The sequence below is a fragment of the Perna viridis genome, chromosome 11 (assembly GCF_037379345.1).
Source record: "Perna viridis isolate PV_CMFRI_1.1 ecotype Kerala chromosome 11, ASM3737934v1, whole genome shotgun sequence".
In the NCBI taxonomy this organism is placed as follows: domain Eukaryota; kingdom Metazoa; phylum Mollusca; class Bivalvia; order Mytilida; family Mytilidae; genus Perna; species Perna viridis.
Genome location: NC_142455.1, coordinates 12,102,278 through 12,122,930, shown reverse-complemented (window position 1 = coordinate 12,122,930; position 20,653 = coordinate 12,102,278). Strand labels below are relative to the sequence as shown.

The following is a 20,653-nucleotide window of genomic DNA, read 5'->3' as shown; positions in this document are numbered from 1 at the left end:
GACTGCTCAATCTGTTGGTCGCGTCGATTTTTACCAGACCATTTGCCAGTTTGTACATTAGTACGAGTCTATCTCTCCTCCTACGTTCTTCTAGTGTTGGCCATTTTAGATCTTCTAGCATGTTGGTAACTGAAGAAGTGTTGTGGTATCTGTTCGCTATATATCTGGCCGCTCTACGCTGGACCATTTCAATCCGGTGTTTGTCCTCTTTCAAGTATGGGTCCCAGGTTGTGCATGCGTTTTCCATGGTTGGTCTAACTAATGACTGGTAAGCTTTCTCCTTAATGTTGGCATTTCTGATGTTAAGATTTTGTCTCAAGAAGCTCAAGGTGTTGCTTGCTTTCTTGCAGATGTTTGATATGTGCTGGTTCCACTTCATATCTGATGTTATAGAAACACCTAGATATTACGCAGTTGTTACGTGCTCCAGTTCATGATCATGGAGGAAATAGCTGTTCTGAATAGGCTGTTTCTTTCTTGAGATTGACAGAACATTGCATTTTTCGGGATGGAAGCTCATTTTCCATCTTTGTTCCCATTCTGCCAATTTATTTAGGTCATCTTGTAGACTTATCCTATCGATATCAGATGTATTTGTAAGATATACAATAGTGTCGTCTGCAAACAATCTGGTTTTTGATATGATGTTTTCCGGCATGTCGTTGATGTAGTATAAGAACAAGCTGGGGCCCAAAACCGATCCCTGAGGAACACCAGATTCCACCTGTATGTATTGGGATGTTTCTCCTTCTACAACTACTGCCTGATTTCGATTATTAAGAAAGCTTTGTATCCATCTGTTGGTGTTACCTCTTATCCCATAATGATGTAATTTGTGGGTCAATAAGCTGTGGCACACTTTGTCAAAAGCTTTACTAAAATCCATAATCAGACAGTCCGTTTGTTTACCGTTGTCAAGGTTTCTGGTTATATCATCAACAAACTCAACAAGTTGAGTGCCACAGGACAGACCTTTCCGGAACCCATGCTGTAGTTGATGTAATATATCATGTCTGTCAGCATGTGCCATGATGTTGCTGGTGATGATATGTTCCATTATTTTGCAGGCGATACAAGTCAGAGATACTGGACGATAGTTTATAGCCTCAAACTTCTTGCCTTTCTTGAAGATGGGACAAACGAAGGCTGTTTTCCAGATACTGGGTATTTCTCCGATGTTATAGGACTCTTTGTATATGATGGTAAGTATCGGTGATAGATGAATGGCCAGTTCTTTCAGGACTCTTGGTGTAATATTGTCCGGTCCAGGTGCCTTGTGAGGGTTCAGGTTTTTCAATAGTTTAGTAACACCCACTTCTGTAATCTGGATGTCTGGCATGGTATCGTATGTACCTTTCATACTACAGGTGTCAGTAAAAGATTCAACTGATACTTCGGACTTGGTTGAAAATGCCTTCTGGAATTGTTTATTTAAGATGTTAGCTTTATCTTTGGAATCTGGATGTAACGTTCCATCTGCTTTCAATGGTGGTATTTTGTTGTTATCTGATCTTTTATGCTTTATATAGGTCCAGAAGCGTTTCATACAGTTTCCACTTCCAGCACGGTCATCTGTTTCTGGTGTCACTATGCCCTCTATATACTACCAATATGCTTTCCTAAGTTGTCTCTGTGTTTCCTGTTTTAACTTTTTTATATTTCTCCTTATCCGCTTTGTTGCCAGATTTCTTCTTTCGTTTATAGCATCGGTCTCTCTTACGGATCAATCTCTTTAAGTCTCTGTTTATCCACGGACATCCATCTTTATTTTTTGCTGTTTTTTGTGGTATATTTCTTTTTATGCTGTCTTCTAATTTAGACTGAAAAAGGTTCCACATAGAGTTCACTGATTCCCCATTGCTCTTCATATAGATGATTTCTTCATGGATGGAATTGACATCATTTTCTGTTAAGATCATGCAAATTCTGAAATATTTGATACACACCCAAATAGGCGTTGTTATTAAGTTGCTTTATAGGACTGCATGATGTAATGTTATATTATTCATTCCAACAGTTTCTAATGTATTTTACTGTTATTAACAGAGTTATCTCCCTTAATTTTTAGTTATGCAGTTCATTCTATATAATTTTCATGTCCTAAGAGCATGGGCTATATGAAAAGCTATATGCTAATTTCTGTTAACTGTAACATTTTAAACAAAATGTAAAAAATGAAAATATGTAGGCTTTTCAACTATGTATCACATTTCGCCTGATTCTCAGCTGGGGTGTTACTTAATTGACCCTTTGCTGTTAACCATGTAAGATTATAAATTATAACTGATTTTCTTATACAATCAGCTAATGTTACACCGCCATATAATTAATAGCAAGTAAAGTAACGATATTTACACATTATTTCTATTCTAAACGATTTATTACCATATAACCAATTATCTGATTGTATAACACGTGAAGATTTCCATACAATGGCTGAGTATTATCAACTAGAACATCAAATATTTACGGTTCTAATGTTGCGATTTTGCATCTGGAAAATGATATCCGAAGTCAAATATTTACTAATACAAGAAATTGTATGACATCTGTTTAACCCATAAAAAACGCTATTAAGAAAGATATTATAAACTGAACGGAAGCAGGGAACACGGATCTTGTATTTGATGTATCAATTTGAATATCATTCCATTTAAGAAAAAGGCTTACCATTGGAAACAAGAGTTTACCTTGTTGACAGTTTTTTGTTGTATTTTTTCAATCATTTTCAGATAAAGACGCCATGTTCATAATAGTTAATTATCGTTTGGTTGAAACAAGCTTTTTGGGACGCCATTATCATTCTGACGCATGGATTACAGCATATTTTGTTTTCCATTATTTGTGTGATAATATGCTTTATTTTGCTTAATTCTTAAGTGAAGTAGTTAAGACAAAATTTTGTGTGTATGTCGACTCACACAAACTCTAAATATTTACACGTGGGAATAAGAAAATGATTATATATTCAGTCCCATAAATCAAAGAGGAAAGCCGTGTATAATTATCAAAAATAAATAGAAATATAACGTACAGTTTCACTACGTAGTCGTTTATTGTGCCCCGCAATTTCCATTAACTAAAACCATTTGCAACTGTAAGTGACTTTGAAAAATGAGAGGAAGACAAGATCCCCTGATATCAAAATATGAAGATTCGAGATGGATATTCAAGAACATCAAACAAAAACGTTGTGATTGTGTCCTTTGTATAGCTTTTAAGTACCAGTCCATATAAAACTCAGACACTACCGATGGTAAAGTGATTCATGGTAAAGGAAAAACCACCAAACAAACGATGTTTTTCGGTCTACTTTCACATAATGTTAAGCTTTTCTGCATTCCGATCTGCATTTTCAGAAAATCACCCATTCATCTCCCACTAAAATCAACCAAGTATATCCAAATCAAGAACGATAAGTTTTGCAAGAATACAAATTTCATGTACAATCTATATATATTTGTTTCTTAAAAGTGCAACAACCAAATGAAAAAAATTATGACTGGTTATGTGGTCAGTAACTGATTCTGAATAACAAATAAAACTGAAATTCGGTGGGTTTTGACGTGCATGAATCACCTTCTGATTTTTATAGGACTTATACTTAAAGAAAACAAAAGATACACAAATGTAATGAAGGCGGAGTTCCTACAAGCATAATACGGAAAACCTGACCGCAAACCATAGTGGTGCACCGTGTTGGGAAAGATGCCACGTTCCTCGCACGTTAAAGAACCCTACTGTGGTATTCTCCCGGAGTATGAACCATAGGGCTCCGCAACAGGAGGCTAAATTGCCCGACCCTACCCACCTCTCCCTATTTCCAGTGGCAATCAAAATTTCTCGGCCCCATTATCCTTGTGTACCATCCCATTTTTCATTTCATCATCATTTCATGTTCATTTTATCATCCACTTCATGTTCATCGCCTGAATATAGATGAAATATATTGCTGCTTGGACGTTAAACCCCAACAAACAAACAAACAAACAAACAAGAAACGTTTCAAATCGAACACATTTCGAACAGATACATGTATTTGTTCAATTTATGATTTTTTTTTTGATTGGTTTATACAGGTTCAAAATGTACTAATTTGAATACTAAATTAACAAGTAAACAATTGCCACATTTGAAAGGTAAAAGGGAACTAAATACAAATGAAATACATGTACAAATATACATGTAACATAATGAACAGAATGTGAGCCGACATTTTCGGCCTTACAACTGTTTGCGTCAGGAGCAAAAAGTCGATGTTTTATTTTTAAAAGTTTATTTATGATATATGACGGGACGTTGGGAAGAACCTGGTTTAAACAGGTTTTCAGTTTATTTATGATTCAGTTTAGAAAGGTGTATATACACTACTGTATAATGTAACCTTGGATTATACAACAACGCGCACGCATATATCGACATTTTTACTGACGTATTCTGCATTTCCAGTTTAGTGTACCCAAAATCGCTTACAACGTATGCTCTACAGTATCTATATAAAGTCCCTACAGGAAGTTACTATCTGACAACACCTAAAATTCCATACATCGTATGCCCTATCTTTATAATGCCACGAACCAAATTTTAAATCAATTCACCCATTTGGACCGAGATAATCGCAACACTCATTAAGAGGGGTTATAATTCTCTTAATTCTCTGAAACTAGTGTAATTAACTTTCGAATTACTCCTGAAAAACCTATGAAAACATCATTTACGGAAATGTCAATAATATACCCGGTAATAATCGACTTTTACTTACTTAACTTCCGGTAATTGTATGAAACGAACCATTTGGGATCTCAGTATTTCATTAATGATCCCATAGACTTCTATAGTGAATTGCATATTTTTAGAAATTTTTAAATAGAAATATGTGAATTGATTCAATAAAACTTTCATTTATGTAGCATTTCTAAGGACATGTGAAAAATTAATCTCCCGCAAAAAGTAGGGAGTCCACGAAGATCGGACAGAAAAGTAGTCTTGTAAACTATAAATATCCATTTTCTCTACTGTCACTTTCGTTTTGTACTCATCAAACCAACATTTTCAGCAGAACATTTTTATGTTATAATATTAAATTTTCTCAACAAAAAGTTTTTCATCTTATAGTATTATGACTGTTCGATTTTATAAGTCATTGTTGACATCTTTTGACCAAAAAAAGCTTGTAAAGGGGCAAACAGGGATAAAAGAATGTGGTTCAATCAAAACTAACCGCAGTATAGAAATAATTATTTATGTTTCTTTTAAGTGTAGTATGGAAATAGCTTGGACCAAAAGAGATCAATTTAATTCCAAAACTCAAATTGTGTGTCTCAAGATACATCGCTAAGCTCGAACTACACGGAATCAAAATTCATCGAATAAATTTAGACCTAGCCGCTGATCACAGCTTTAGAGCTTGATTTATGTGTGTCAATAATCCATGTTAGTCTTTGATCGAACTTTTCCAGACAGAATGTTTCAAAATGATATATCTGTGTACACAATTTAATCAAAGTTAAGAAGTTTAAGTCGATCACGAGAAATTATCTAAGTTGGAATAGTTAATAGGATCTGACTTTTTGCGTTGTAATAACCTTTTCATTTTAGATTGAAACATGTAGAATTCTATTTGCTCGACGGGCCGGGATACCATGTTAAATTATAGCACGATGACATTGAATTGTTTGAATTCGAATGATACAAAATCCCGCAAATATTGACGAACCAACTTTCACAAATTGTTGAAAATGTTGAATGTAACCTGTCTAAAGTGAACCATGGGTAATGAATGATAGGTCTTTTCGATTTTGATATTAAAGAAGTGTCTAGAAGGGTTTCGGTTTAGATAAATTGGAAAATGCCAGATTTTGTTTCCAAGAATAACTACATAGAGTACACAAAATAAAATTCAAAATAGAGGGAAATAACTCTCTGATCTTTTATGTTTGCTTGAAATATCCACATTTGATACCAAAAAAAATTACATTTGTTGTAAATGACTTTAACATAACATTAAAACAAGAAATAAATTGTTAGAAAAGATAAAATTTTCTCTTTACCACCAATATCAAAGGATTTGCACAATTTTTACATGAGCAGCCTAGAGGGACATATCCAAAATGCGATATCATAAACCGAGTCTTTTTTTATTATTAAAGGACTTTAAATGCAATTTTCTATTTATATTTTAGAATAAGTTTATATGCTTATATTAAGATTCACCGAAGTATTAGTCGTTGCTTAAATGCAATATAGAGATTGGAGTTGCACCGAATATACTGAGTGTGGGTACCGGTTTCATGTCACATCAGATTTTTCCAGACAATTGGAATATCGTTCAAATATGGAGATACATAAATCATATTTCCCAGTTTTTTCCAGGGCTTGTATTTGCGAAGTTTTACCAAATTTTTGCCTTTTGGAGCAGAGCTATGTTAAAGAGGAATCACGTTATTGTTTATGCGCATTGTATGGCGCAAACTATTATATCGTCGTCAATTTGTGACGTCGCTTTTTGCGCGAAATTCGCGACTTATCTCCCTTTGACCGTAGAAGCAAATTAAACGTCGATATTCAAGGGCCACTTTGGAAATCTTCGGTAAATGCCAGGCGTCCGTTCGTATATCCGTCTGTCCTACGCAAGCTCACGACTACAATTTCACAACAGATTCCGATGAAACTAATAGCAAATGTTACCATGTACTAATACTTAGACTGAAAAAATGATAATCAGCATTCTCCGATAGTTTTAGGGGGAGTTATGCCAATTTAATTATCGAACATTTTAGCGAGGATCGGATGGGAGATATGGAACAATGTTCTTTTCTTGGAGAATGTGAGTTAGTTTTCTTACTCCCGACAAGATGTTTAAATGAGGAATATTTAAGATAGTCCCGTTTTATTGCAAATAAAATATAATTTACCAGTTCATTTACTGGGGTAAAAATGTAAAAAAAAGTTTCATGCGGAGTATCTAACCCAGGCGCGTATTCAGAAGAGCGGATCCGGCGAACACTCCTCCCTTGAATTTTTCTTGCATGAAATCATGATGTTTTCTTTACAAATTCTATCCCCACAAATGTTCTTTGCTTTGCTTCGCTCGGTCTTTAAATTTTCTTTATTAGCCCACTTGAATTATAGATATCATGCATATGATTGATTGTCATCCATTTGCAAAAAAAAATCTATGCAGTATCAGAGTACACCAGAAAAATAATCTAGCCTTACAATCAGGATGTATGTTTACAGACAAGGATGGTCTGCCAATTTATTTTCTTTGATTCTAGGATTAAATTTTCTGTCCTGCCCTTTTTTTTTTAGAAAACTATTTTCTTCTGCACAGAGCGCCGAAATAGTTTTTAATGTAAACGAATATATAGAAAAATAATGGATCCTGCCTCTTTACTTCTTGAAAACTTCAATTCTGCATTTTTATTTCAAATTTGATACAAAGTACGCCAAAAGAAGACACAAATTTGTATAAGTACATATGGTAGGTGCACTCTCTTATTTGAAAAAATACTTCACCGGCGGCTGTTATGCGATATTTTCTTCCTTTTGTTTAGTTAAGATATTACTACTAACTGTTGATACGCTCCACGTACATTTGTAAACGTTGAACTTTAGATCCTGATAAGTTATTCGCTATTGAAGTATTACAAATAAACATTGTGGTACATTTAACTTAAGAGTAATCAAGGGAACCAAGGTTATAGCGGTAATCAAAAAGTAATCAAGGGAAGGAAGGTTACAATAGCGGTAATCAAAAGAATGTAATCAAGGGACAAAGTCCAGACATGGAATACAGACATACACAACAAAGAACATAAAGTAACTAAAGTCATACATACAAGGTAACAAAAGCAAATGAGCAACTCTGACTCCACTCAAAACTGGGAGCATGGACCAGGTGCACCGGTAGGGTAAAATATGAATACGAATTATAACATGTTCACGCAAAGAGACACGGCCATGCAACCAGAATAGTTTTATGTATATATCTCCTTTTGCCCAATCTTCTGTTCTCTCTAGTCGTAATTCGTTTTATCTTCCGCTTATTTCTTCACAGTCAAGATTTTGTATTGCCGTTTTAATATTCTCTTTCTTCTAATGACGTTCCTTCGCTGACTATGACGTAACGTCATCCAACATAATATTTGGAGTAGGAAACGTCCAATAACCAAACTAAATTATGCAGAAATGGTACACAAATGTGATTAACTTTCTTATTTGATCGGTGACCCCCACTTTTTAAAGAATTTATAACATCAGCTAATGGATAACTTTTAATACCGCAAATCTTAACGTGAGAAGTAATAAGATTACTGCGTAAATGGTTCAAAAGTTTTTTTTTCTTTTGGTGGGAAATAACAAAAGGTTCTCATTAGGCAGATAAAACTCATTGTATTTTGTTTTTAATGTTTTATGAGTGAAATAGAGACAATTTCCAATTTACTGGTGTATGGCATGTGTCATTCGTAAAAATATTGACAAGATCAGAGACGTCTGAATTGAATTCGGAAAATGACAAAAACTCCCGATTTTACGAATTTTTGAACTGCTTCATGTATATCTTTTTTTTTTAACGTCAGAACTGGTTAGTCTTGAAGACAAAATCATAAAACGTTCGACCCTACATTGTATAAGGCAAAATATGTTTGAGGTGTGGCACATGGAACAAAACCTCAGCTCTTTTATTGCATCATCTAAGTGTTTTTTCTTATAACTTTCAGAAAAAAATAAATTAATGTATTTGTAAACTTTGTCTTTTTAAGAATCTACATGAAGTTGAAATGCACTATGGAAAAATGGCCAGAAAATTGTCTCGCTCTTATATTAGTAAACCATCTACGTCACAGATATAATGTACTTCATAACAAAATTTAAGTACTAGTAATGATCTTCATAAAAATCGGACAGGAGATGATTCATGTATGTCGAAAACCGACCAAATTAACTTTTTATTTCTTATTTAGAAAATACTATAGACCTAGGGTAAGGGACATAACTCTTGAAATCAGTGATGTGTATGTATCATATTCAACTTCCCCAAAGCGTTTCAATCTTTCCTTTGAAACAAAATGAAATCAGTCCAAGTTACTTTGATACTTGCACGAGATATATGTAAATGGTGAATATAAACGTTCCAATGATATGTAAGAGTTATGTCCCTTGCCCTAGGTCTACCTCCTTAATAGATCACATACGAAATCAATCTTAGTTTTTCATTCCGTTGCTGCACTTTCGAGTTAAAATATATAATAGACTGTATATGAAATAGCAATTTGCAAGAGTTATTGTTCTTGATTTGGTTTGATTAGGTCTTCTTTGAGGGAAGTGAGTCTTATGGTTTTCTTAAAAATACAGATCTGAATACAAAAAGGATTAACGTTACGTAAAAATTGCATATTTAAACAGAAAAAGACATCGTTTGCTCGGCGGGATTTTTTTCTGTACCATTATTTACCATTACCATAGACAGTGCCTGGATTTTATTTATAGTATTTTTTAAAAATCGTTTTTCGTTTTTAATAGATGTAGTGAATACCTTTGAGGAAAAAAAAAGCCAAATTGAGAAAAAACGATGTCCCACCTATTGCCTGATTCTTACATGCAGTATAATAGTATTTAAATCTTGTTTGACAATGCTAATTTATATAAGACCCTTAATGAGTCTTTGACGGACTTAAGACAAGATATATTGAATGAAACACTATTTAAACACAGTCAATTAATGCATAATATATACGAATGACAACATTATCGCAATCACTTATTACAAATTCATTTGGTTTGACACTTAGCGTCACAATCGGAACTACAGTCTTTCCCGTTACACTGCAGAAAACTTCTAAATTGGAGGTTATTTTTTAGTCTTAAAGAAGTAGCCTTATAAGTAAAGATTGTAAGCATCATTGCGTTATCTTTCTTATTGCAATAATGTGTAGTAGACATCCATTTGACAATGAGGGGAGGGGACATGGAGGATTTCTTCGGATCAAATTATTTATTTCCATCAAATTACATGTATAACGGTTAAAACACTTATTGTTCACATAATTCGAATCAATTTATTCATTTTCATATATGTAAAACTGTAATGTTCGGATTGGAATGATTTGAAAAGATCTAAATATTAGTTTCGCTATTTAAGATATACATATTTATTATTCAATTCTTTCAAGGGCCCTCCCCCTTTTTGTAAATCAAATGGTCGTACACCTACTTCAAAATATTTGTGATTTGAATTTAAAAAAGTGGCACAAAAAACGAAAGTCAACGGTTTATTGATGTAGACAGAGGGTAAGGTACACAACTCTTACAAATCATTGGAACGTTTGTATTCAGCATTTTACATCAATCTCATATCAGCAACTTGGACTGATTTCATTCTGTTTCAAATGAAAGCTTGATTTGCTTTTGTGAAATTAAATATGATAAAAACATATCACTGATTTCAATAGTTACGTCCCTTACCCTAAGTCTACCCTATTAAAACATTTTTGCAGACAAACCTAGTAATCATAAACAAAAACCGAAAATAGGAAAACACCAATGAATCGTAAAGGAGGGGAGATCCATGTACCTCATTTATTGATATGCCAGGGTCATTAAAGAATCGTCAAGGGGGTGATTTATAGACCAGAAGATCACATTTTTAAAAATTTTCAATTTTTATATGCCATTTAGAATAAATCGCATTATTGACATACAAATAATATTTCATAGTCTTTCTTCTGTCGGCTGCGAAGGAAACATTCAATGAAATATTCATTTTTTTTTCAAATGAGAGAACTCTAATTTTGCCAACTACATATTCATGTAAATCAAACATCTCTGACGTAAAGTAGCGTTTGAAGTTGCCATACGTCACGCAGGATTTTCCGATGAGCAACTACTTAAACAAAGCGAACACTTTAGAATATACCGTCATTATACTCTAAAAGAACGGATTACAGTGTTTCACTGTTTTCTTGCGAAAAAAATCAGATTACTTACATCGAGTTCGTTTATATGAAAATTAGAAAGATTGAATGGTTGACTCAGCTAGTATCAAGAAGCAGTTTTAATGCAATATTGATAAAATAAGACTAGTGTTATAAATCCTCTATCAAGTTATGATCAATTGTTGCGAAGCAGGAACTTATCCTGCATAGTAATATAACAAATACATGTATATAAGTACCATTCTGTGTAAGAATCAGGCAATGGGTAACATGATTTTTCTCAATTTGGCCTTTTTTTGCCTGAAATATATTCAATACATCTAGTAAACAACCGCAAGGCTGTTTTAATTTATCCTGAAGCATCTGTGACGTTGATATTTTTAATGGTTTTATAGTAAAAAAGTGCGGGAAAATTTTTTCATTGTAATTCCAAAACGCATTTCAACAAAATTTGACCTATCAGCATATTAAAAAGGCAATTTTTACAAACACTTTGATGGTTATTTCTGGTGGTTATAAGGTCAAAATACTTGGATAGTGCAATAAATTCATGTTTTCATGTGTCACACCTCATACACTTTTGCCAGAATCTTAGACAGATAAAGTACTTAAATGGAAAACAAGTTGAAACTATCGAATTAAACATTGATTTCGGCTAAGGCTATATGTTTCACACTGATATTTAGGAATGTAGCTTACGCTATGAACAAAGACCTAAATTAAATACTTTATTTTTGATTATCTATGAACAACACTTCAGCAAGTTTTGTATTGACATTACATCCCCTAGCCAACATATTAAAACGTGACTTCGTTCAAATAACACATCAATTGTCCGCTGTAAGCTTTTAATAACATAGAGAAGATCATTCTGATATTTCTAAACAAACATTTAGTAATAAACTTTATAAACGAAGCTTAATTTTTGTATAGAATTCCCAATCTTAATTGCTACTCTTTGACGCACGTGATGAGGTACAAATTTGACCTTCTGGACACTGTAATTCATTTCCATGAACTTTTGTAGAAGTGTAGATATAGGAGTTATCTAGTGGATAAATATTTGACCAGCTTATAAAGGTCTTTTTTAGTGACAGGTTTCCTGTCTTGTAATAAACCAAACATTTTCAAAGGGACTTTATTATTAATTAATGCAGACTGCATGGCTTAACGTCGCTACCTTTCGTTTATCTTTCTTTGCATTAGCCATCGTACAAATGTAGTACTGGATCCAGTAAGAAAGTTCTGAGAATTGGACTCATTCCTATCTTAATTTTGTTCGAAAGGTTGTGAATTTGTTTGCAAAATTTTGCCAAAAATGGGAAAACGAATCCCCATTTTTCTGGATCGGAATATCCCTTGCTATAATTTCTAGATCTACCCCTTTACCTATCGTTAAATACATTAAATAGTTATTTGACTCTACATATTCGAATCATGGAACAGGTGAGAAATTGTAATGTAATATTTAATAAAGCATGTTTGTTCAACTTCTTTGTTATTTCTTATTCATTTTTAAGAAAGGAAAAAGACAACGGATCAAACCGATATTGTGTTTTTTCTTACTTCATACCCTAAACTTCAATTTACTTATTTTGTTCTTCAGTTATTTCTTATTTAATTCTTATTTTTTGTCATGCATGCATAGATAAAATGATTTTTGTAGCTTATGAAAACATTTTATTTTTGATATCTTATTCCTAAGATTATAAAATGTTTATATTTGAAAATAAAATGCATTTAAATGTAAAGTATACATTTATTTCATTTTATCTTTCCCCCTTGATCATATGAATAACGTCTGAGAGGCTGTCCATGTAAAAACCAGGCAGATCCTATGATATAGGTGGCACAAGGTAAATTTTATCCCATTGAATTTTTTGTTCCAATGTAATGTATATATCATATGTTACAGTATGTCAAATGTATAAAGTTTGTTTTTAATAGAAAATGTATGGCTCAGAAATTGACTTTAAATTTCCTTAACAATGCAACCAAATTTAGCTCAATTAATAAGTTATCTCCCCTTTTTCAATGAATTCCAATGCTTTCTATGTAATCTATTTTTCTTCCATTGTTGAAGTCAATCAAAAACCCACTGTCAACTTTAAGAAAGGATGCATTTATGATATGGAATGAGTGAAAAAAAAATTATTTGTCATGTGCCACTCACTGCCTGGCTTTTGCATGGACTCCCTCTGAAATTTTATCCGGTAAGTTACTCTTTTATTCAAAGTCTAGACCTTTACTTTCTATCTATTTTTACCAGTTATTGGTGTTTTAAAGTTTATTTATCTTTTTACATTATTTTAAAAGCATTATACCTAGTATAACAAAACACAGATCTTTTTTATATATTCTTTAACAGAATTAAACCGGGAGAGATATCTTCATACTGTATGACAAATTGATGGTATGGATAAAAGTAAGTGCAATAAAATTGGAAAAAAAACCTACCTCTTTTTTGAAATAAATCTACAATTAGTTTCGAATAACACTATATTCCTTCGATATGAATGTCGCTTATGCGGCAATTCTGAATTTGATATTGACGAATGCGTCCAGACAAGACAATGCTTTGAGTCTCACACCGGACCAACTTGTTCTATTATAGTCGGCGTCACATAAATAACATACTGTTAAAATTTGAATAAAAATATTTTCTACGACTTTATTGACACCTACCGTCGTTTAAATTGTCTTAAATGACTTGCTCATTCGTATAGCCAAACGGCTTCTCCCTAAACATTGAATCGTTAAATTCCGGTCAGATTTTAATTCTAGGTGGCAATATTTACATTGTAAAAAGTCGGCCATGTTTACAGTGATCGGGTTGCTAGGAGATGTTGTTTGACGTTTAAATGGTTTGTCCAAAAACCGAAGAACCCAGAATGCAATTCGGCGTTATTTCGGATATCTCGGATTTATTTTACGCGAACAACGTATAATACCGAGAAGTTGATCAAGCAGACGATTGTCACCGGAGTTCGACGGGAACTTACGCACTTCGTTTGTAAACAAATCGTCCCGTAAAAACCAACATGGCGGATATTAGTATGGGATTTTCCCGTAAGGATTTGTTACGCATGATTTAAGCTAATAAGCGACTTGTTTTTGAGAAGCTGTTTGGCTAAACGAATGAGCAAGTCATTTAAGACAATTTAAACGACGGTTGGTGTCAATAAAGTCGTAGAAAATATTTTTATTCAAATTTTAACAGTATATTATTTATGTGACGCCGAGTATAGTGAGCTTTAATAAAAGGAACTTTTTTCAGTTGAACCTATTGATAAGTTCCTTTCCGTTTGATATCTAGTGATTCTATATATTAGTTGAAGATCCTTATACCAGTAAAATCCGGAATTTTTCATAGTATCTAAACCTCAAGGAAATATGTAGTATTTTTAGGTCCTTCCCGTTGATAGCGATAAGAAAATGATTCAATAGATATAGTTAGTCAATATATATTGGGTATAATTATTTATGAGAATTTGGCAAAAATCTGTGAACTTTGGGCTAGGTACTTTGAGAGGTGAATTGCTCCCCTTCTGGACTGCATTTTCAACACAGTAAAGTGTAATCAACGGAACCAAGATTCTAGCGGAAATAAAAAATAAATGTAATCCAGGGACAAAGACCAGACATTGAAAACAGACAAACATAACAAAGAACATAAAATAACCAAAATAATATATACAAAGTAACAAAAGTAAATGAGCAACTCAAACTCCACTAAACACTGGGAGCACGGACCAGGTGCACCGGTAGGGTAAGCGATATTACCAATTTGGATATTTGTTGAAAACTTCATGTAGTATAATAAGGTCACTATATTTCTTGTTGAGAAATGACAAGTCAAATGTACTTAAAATCTCAAGTTTTCGCAAATAGCAGACAATCAAGCAATAGGATTTATTTCATTCTTATTCTTCCATTCGAGAACGCGAGGATATTGGGAAACATTCACACTACGACAAACAAAGGTTTTAAAATTGGATAAACTGCCCTTTCTATGGTATTTCAGGGGATGAGTAGCATAACGAATCAAAGCATGTTTGCCATATTGCACAATCAACGATCTGTTCAAATTACATTGAGAACCTGCACAAAAATAACACTATACATGTACAATAATATCTAGGCGTACTAATTTAAACGGAAGTTTTCTCAGTTATAAAGTAGTTTAAGTGTAATAATATATAAGTACAATAAATATTTCATCTTGAAGACACAAATGAACAATAAAGAAGTTGAAACAGGAAGTCTATTGATCGAACGTACTCTTCTGAAATATGTTATCATGTAGAACCCATGCTAATCTCTCTTTAACTAAAATCACACTGATTATTAGGGAAATATTGCGGGGAGATTAGCTATAGATAAATCATATTTCAGGCTTACAGCGAGAAAAAAGGTGAGCAAATCAGGATACATACGTATTCATTTGTGTATAGTATAGATAAAGCCAGAATTTACTAAATAAATTTATATCCATTCGGAACAATTTCTATATCAGACCTAACTATAGCAGAATAAATCATAATATCTCTTCCACTTTGATCGCGGGGACATGGTTTTGCACTCTCCGTCTATTTTTTTTTTTTTTTTAAACTTCTTAGAAACTATTGCACCGAATTTCTTTGGCATTTGTAGGTAGAAAGGACGTGATAAGTAGTTGTAAATTTTTACCAGGAATGTTTTATCCTCTAAATAATGAGGGAGTCAACCATTTTAAGGAACGAGGAGGCATAAATTTATGCAGGCAAAAGCAAAAGTTCAATTTCAAGTATATTTCACTGTATCTGCTCATAACCATAAAAAGTTCATTTTTGTTTTCTTATATTTTTTTATCATTCAAAGTACATCTTTGTTTAATGTTTTGGTTCAATCAGATTATACGAAAGGCTTATTTCTCTATTAACTTCAACAACTGTATTTACAGAAGCATGTTTTTATATATAATTAGTGCTAGTTGATTTAATTAATTAAGTTGGCAGTTTGATAAACACAATCAACTTTGTAAATACATGTAAATTTTATCTACAACTTTGATAACGATTATATAGGCAGCTGGCCGTAAAGAAACTTATAGTAAAGCATAGATTAAACAAACCGTAAAATAACCACTCACCTTTCTTAACCAGACATTCTGAAATAACCACCAACCTTTCCTATCCAGACATTCTGAAGTCAACTCATGTCAATTTTACGGCATTTTCAACCTGGCATTGCGTAAACCGCAGCAATATCAATAGAACTTGTAAAATGTGAATCCCAATTGATTTTTAATTTTCGAAAAAAATGAGGGCTGTAAATGACGTTGCGCATGCTAACATCCTGTTCATGGCTTGTCAAATAACTGAGGTAGATCAAAACATAAAACAGGACAAACCTATACATGCCCTTATTCGAAAGAAATACAACAATAGCAACACGTTTAAGAACGTGCGCTAACGATTTACAACCGCTAGAACAACGATAAAGGAATGCCTTAAGATGAGCATGAACGTTTTAAGGCCCGTATGATCATGATTTTGCTCTCAACATAACCACTAGAAAACAATTTAAAACTGACTGCTTGTTACTGAATTAGCAACCAGAAACAAACATTAATCTACCACCTAGTTATAGTTGTATCATAGATCTTTATAGGCCAAACTAAGAATTACCCATTTCAAATCTCCCCAGGCTATGGCTCCACAGAACTCTTTAACCATCAATATTTTCTTGCGCTATCAAAATACATATAACATAATCCAAGGATTAAGACTATACAGGAAAAACACACAACAAAGAACATTAAAATAACCACGTATAAAGAAACAAAAAGGTGAATGAGCGACACGGACATTATTTTAACTTGAATCATGGACCAGGTGCACCTGTTGGGAAGAAAGATAAGTTTGCCCCCCCCCCCCCCAAAAAAAAAAAAGAATGATCATAATAAAACAAATCCACTTTGTGCCTTACTTTATTTTTGAAGTTCATGTCAGAACTAGATGTAGCTATGAGGGTGGTTTTTACATTAAACCTGTTAACATTACGTATATGTGTTACTTAACCATATTGTCAAGTGTAGAATATTCTTAAAGTCTATTAGATAACTAAATAAACGGAGAGAATTTACCCAGCTGGATTCCTTTAAATTGAAAATGAGAACAATCGACCTTTTAACAAAAAGACTAACACACCTGAAATTCATTGTATTGGGATAATTTAAACTAAGAATGGTCTGAATAAAATCAAAAGTTTTGAAATCATATATATCATAATAAGTCTAAAACTAATGAATTGATTTTAGTTGATAAGGTCTAAAAATATGCAAATCGATATTCTTTTATTGTGTTCATTTCAATAACTTAAACAAATGTTCTCATTGTTCAACAATGGTGTTGATCTGTTCATACATTTTGAATGAACAAGCAATTTCTTTATTGTGCATATGTAAAATTTAATATTATGTCTGTTGGCCAGTACATGTGCATTGTAAGGTATTAAATACTTCTTCGTCTAAGGATCGGGCAAAATGTACATAAGGTGTGGCAAATGAAAGAAAAATGCAGAGCTTTTATTGCATTAACCAATTAATTATACATGATAACCATCAGAAATAACCGTCAAAGTGGTTGTAAAATTTGCCTTTTTAAGATATTGATAAGTCAAATTTAGTTCAGATGCACTACGGAAAAATGGCGGGAAAATTTTCCCGCACTCTTTCCATACATAAGCAGTCAAAAAATATCTACATCACAGATGCTTCAGGATAAAGTTAAATGACTTGTTTGGTTGTTTTCTTGATGTACTGAATATTTTCGGCAAAAATGACTTAATTGGGGGAAATGATGTGCCACCCATTGCCTGATTCTTACACAGAATGGTACTTAAATGGATATCAATTCAATATAATACTGTCAGATTTAACAAAGTGAAATTGTTAAGGTGAACTAGATTTGAATAAACTATTAATAATACTGGATACTTGAATAAAACAGTAACACTAATTTAAAGTTAGAAATGTATATCCAGGTACACAACAGACTGATTTACTTGATCATTTATTCGCTGTACACTATTCACAGTCTTCCATAAACATCTCAGTCCTTTATATATCATATAATAGACTAAGTACTTATTCATGTTCTCATGTATGTCCAAGATATTTTCTTATAAATCCTTTCCAATATATCACATGCATCATCAGGCCCCACGCAGCGGAAGACGTTCGTTTCCACTCTCACTAACCGCTGCAGACAGGCCTTTCGAAATTTTCGGGCGTTATTCAAATCATACCTCGTTTGACAATCGGATAACGTCGCTTTTAAAAAATCATTCACTTTTTCCCGATTTTGCAAAATTCTTGCACTTTCTGAGAGGGCTGACTGCAGCGTCTAGAGAGAATTTTGAACATCAAACGCTGTTTGGAGCTTGGTACATCATTAACTTTCACTATCACTTTACTATACATGTTCTGAACTGATATATACAATTCCCTATACAAAAAATATATTTTTTCAAATCCTGGCGTCGATTTCACAAAAAGTCGCAAGTGTAAAATCGATCGTAAGAAATGACGTCACAATCTAAAATCGCACTGTGACGTCATACATTACGATCAATTTCACACTTACGACTTTTTGTGAAATTGACGCCTGTATACTATACACCTTTTACGATATCATTCTCTGTACCTTATTTACCATGCTCAATGGACAATTACCGCTAACGCTACCGGTGCACCTGGTCTATACCCCCAGTTTTCAGTGGAGTCCGAGTTGCTTTTTTATTTTTGTTTTCTTTGTACATGTTATTTTGGTTTTTTCATGTTCTTTGTTGTGTGTGTCTGTTTTCCCTGGCATGTCTTTCCTATATCCCAAACACTTTTTGAAATAATCTGTATTTTACACGTTTCATCGTTCCGCGTGCATAATACAATTTTCACCATATTCCGTACCCAAAACATGTTTCACCATTCCTTGTACCAAAGACACGTGCCACCGTTCCCCGTACCCAAAACACCTTTCACCGTTCCTCGTACTCAAAACACGTTTCACTGTTCGCCGTACCCAATTCACGTTTGACCGTTGCCCGTACCAAAAAGATGTTTCACCACTAATCACCATTACCAATACCCTACAGATGCAGATGCTTCTATTTAAGGTCTATATTTCACAAACAGAAATTCTAAGGAATGATTTAACATAAGGGAAAACTTGGTTAACGGATTAATGGAATGTTTTTTTTAATCTTTCAAAATGGAGGTTTTACTTCACAAAAGGCACGATTCATTATCAAACATTAATAAATTGAGATGAATAAATCATTTCGTATCTTTCGAAAGAAGAATGTATCGACGTCGATCGTTGTCTACGATAAAAAGCTATATATACAAACGTAGATATGATATCATTTTGGGAGAAAATCAATTACAATGTCAATACTTTTCTAAATTTGTAAAATAAATCTGATAATAATGGGAGCGAGCAGAATAGAATACTTAAAGATATTTTAATAAAACAAAACAAAAGAAAAATCTAAAAATAATAAAAAAAAAAACTTTTGAAAAAAAAATTGTAACGCATGAGATCGACATAATGAATTATATCATAACAAAATTACAGTAGAGTGTAACGATGTACATGCGTCTATCAAACATTCGTTGACATATGTTTTTCTCACTATTCAACGCAAGCTTACCTTGTTATAGCTGGTATTCAGGTATCGACAACATTAAACTTGACACTACCACCTTGTGTAAAAATATGTTCAAGAATGTGAGCAGAAACACCTATATAAAGGATGAAGTTTTGTATTTTTCATACGTTTAGTTTAGATTGTTTAGATATGACTGCTAATATTGACCTTTTATAGAAATATGTACAAATACTGTTTTTGTACCGCTTATTAATTGATTTAAAAAGACTTTGAAGGACCCATGTCTTTTTAAATGAAATGTTTTCTTTTACCCTTGACGAAAATTTGTTCGTCAAAACTACTTTCTTTGTTGCTGTTAGAAGACTTGTATTGTTTAAGTTGTAAAGTATCGGTTTTTACATCTGTAAACGTGACTTTCAAAATTTTGCAATCGATGATATTGAAAAATTAAATCTCAATATAATCTCAAAACATTTACTTTTGCTGATCATTCTACTGAGGTATTCTATCAAACAAAAGCGGCCGAGAAAAATATATTTCTGTTTTATTAGAATATGCATTGGAATATTAATATGAAATGGATATGTTGTGCTTATCCTCTATCGAAATAAAACAAGCGAAATAATGAAAACATTGGATGGTATAGTCAAGGAGCGGATCCAAGATTTTAGATTAGGGGAGGGGGAGAGGGGAGGCGCACAGTTAAAATGTCGCTGAGGAGAGCGAGACAAAAATATTTTTGAGGTTAAGTTTTTGAAATATTCTTCTAGAGTTGGTGCAATGTAGATATCTATTGTGGTAAAATTAGTGAGAAATTAAAGTTTCAACCTAAAACGCCTAAATCTACCTCTGACAACCGATGCTTTGTAAATTTTAGGGGGAGGCGCATGCCCGCCAGAATCCGCCCCTGGTATAGTCAGTCTAAGATTTAAGTACTTCTCTGTCTTAGAATCGAGCAAAATGTATATAACGTGTGGCACATAAAGGGAAAAAACATAGATTTTATTGCATTTACCAATTAATTATACCTGATAATTTACCAGAAATAGCCATCAAAGTGTTAG

At 33.1% G+C, this 20,653-nt stretch overlaps 1 protein-coding gene across 6 annotated transcripts in view; it reads right to left on the bottom strand.

Annotated features, from left to right (window-relative positions):
* LOC148603005 (secretin receptor-like) overlaps window positions 1-20,653 on the bottom strand; it is a 59,773-nt gene that overhangs the window by 25,642 nt on the left and 13,478 nt on the right. Inside the window, exon 1 of one of the 6 annotated variants that reach the window (XM_088552500.1) lies at window positions 19,632-19,722. The exons of 3 other annotated variants lie outside the window; for them this stretch is intronic. The gene's annotated coding sequence lies outside the window, so the exon portion shown is untranslated. Of the gene's footprint in view, window positions 1-13,394; window positions 13,602-19,631; window positions 19,723-20,653 lie in introns of those variants that run through there. 2 more of the 6 variants (XM_088552498.1, XM_088552504.1) reach the window with 2 other exon arrangements.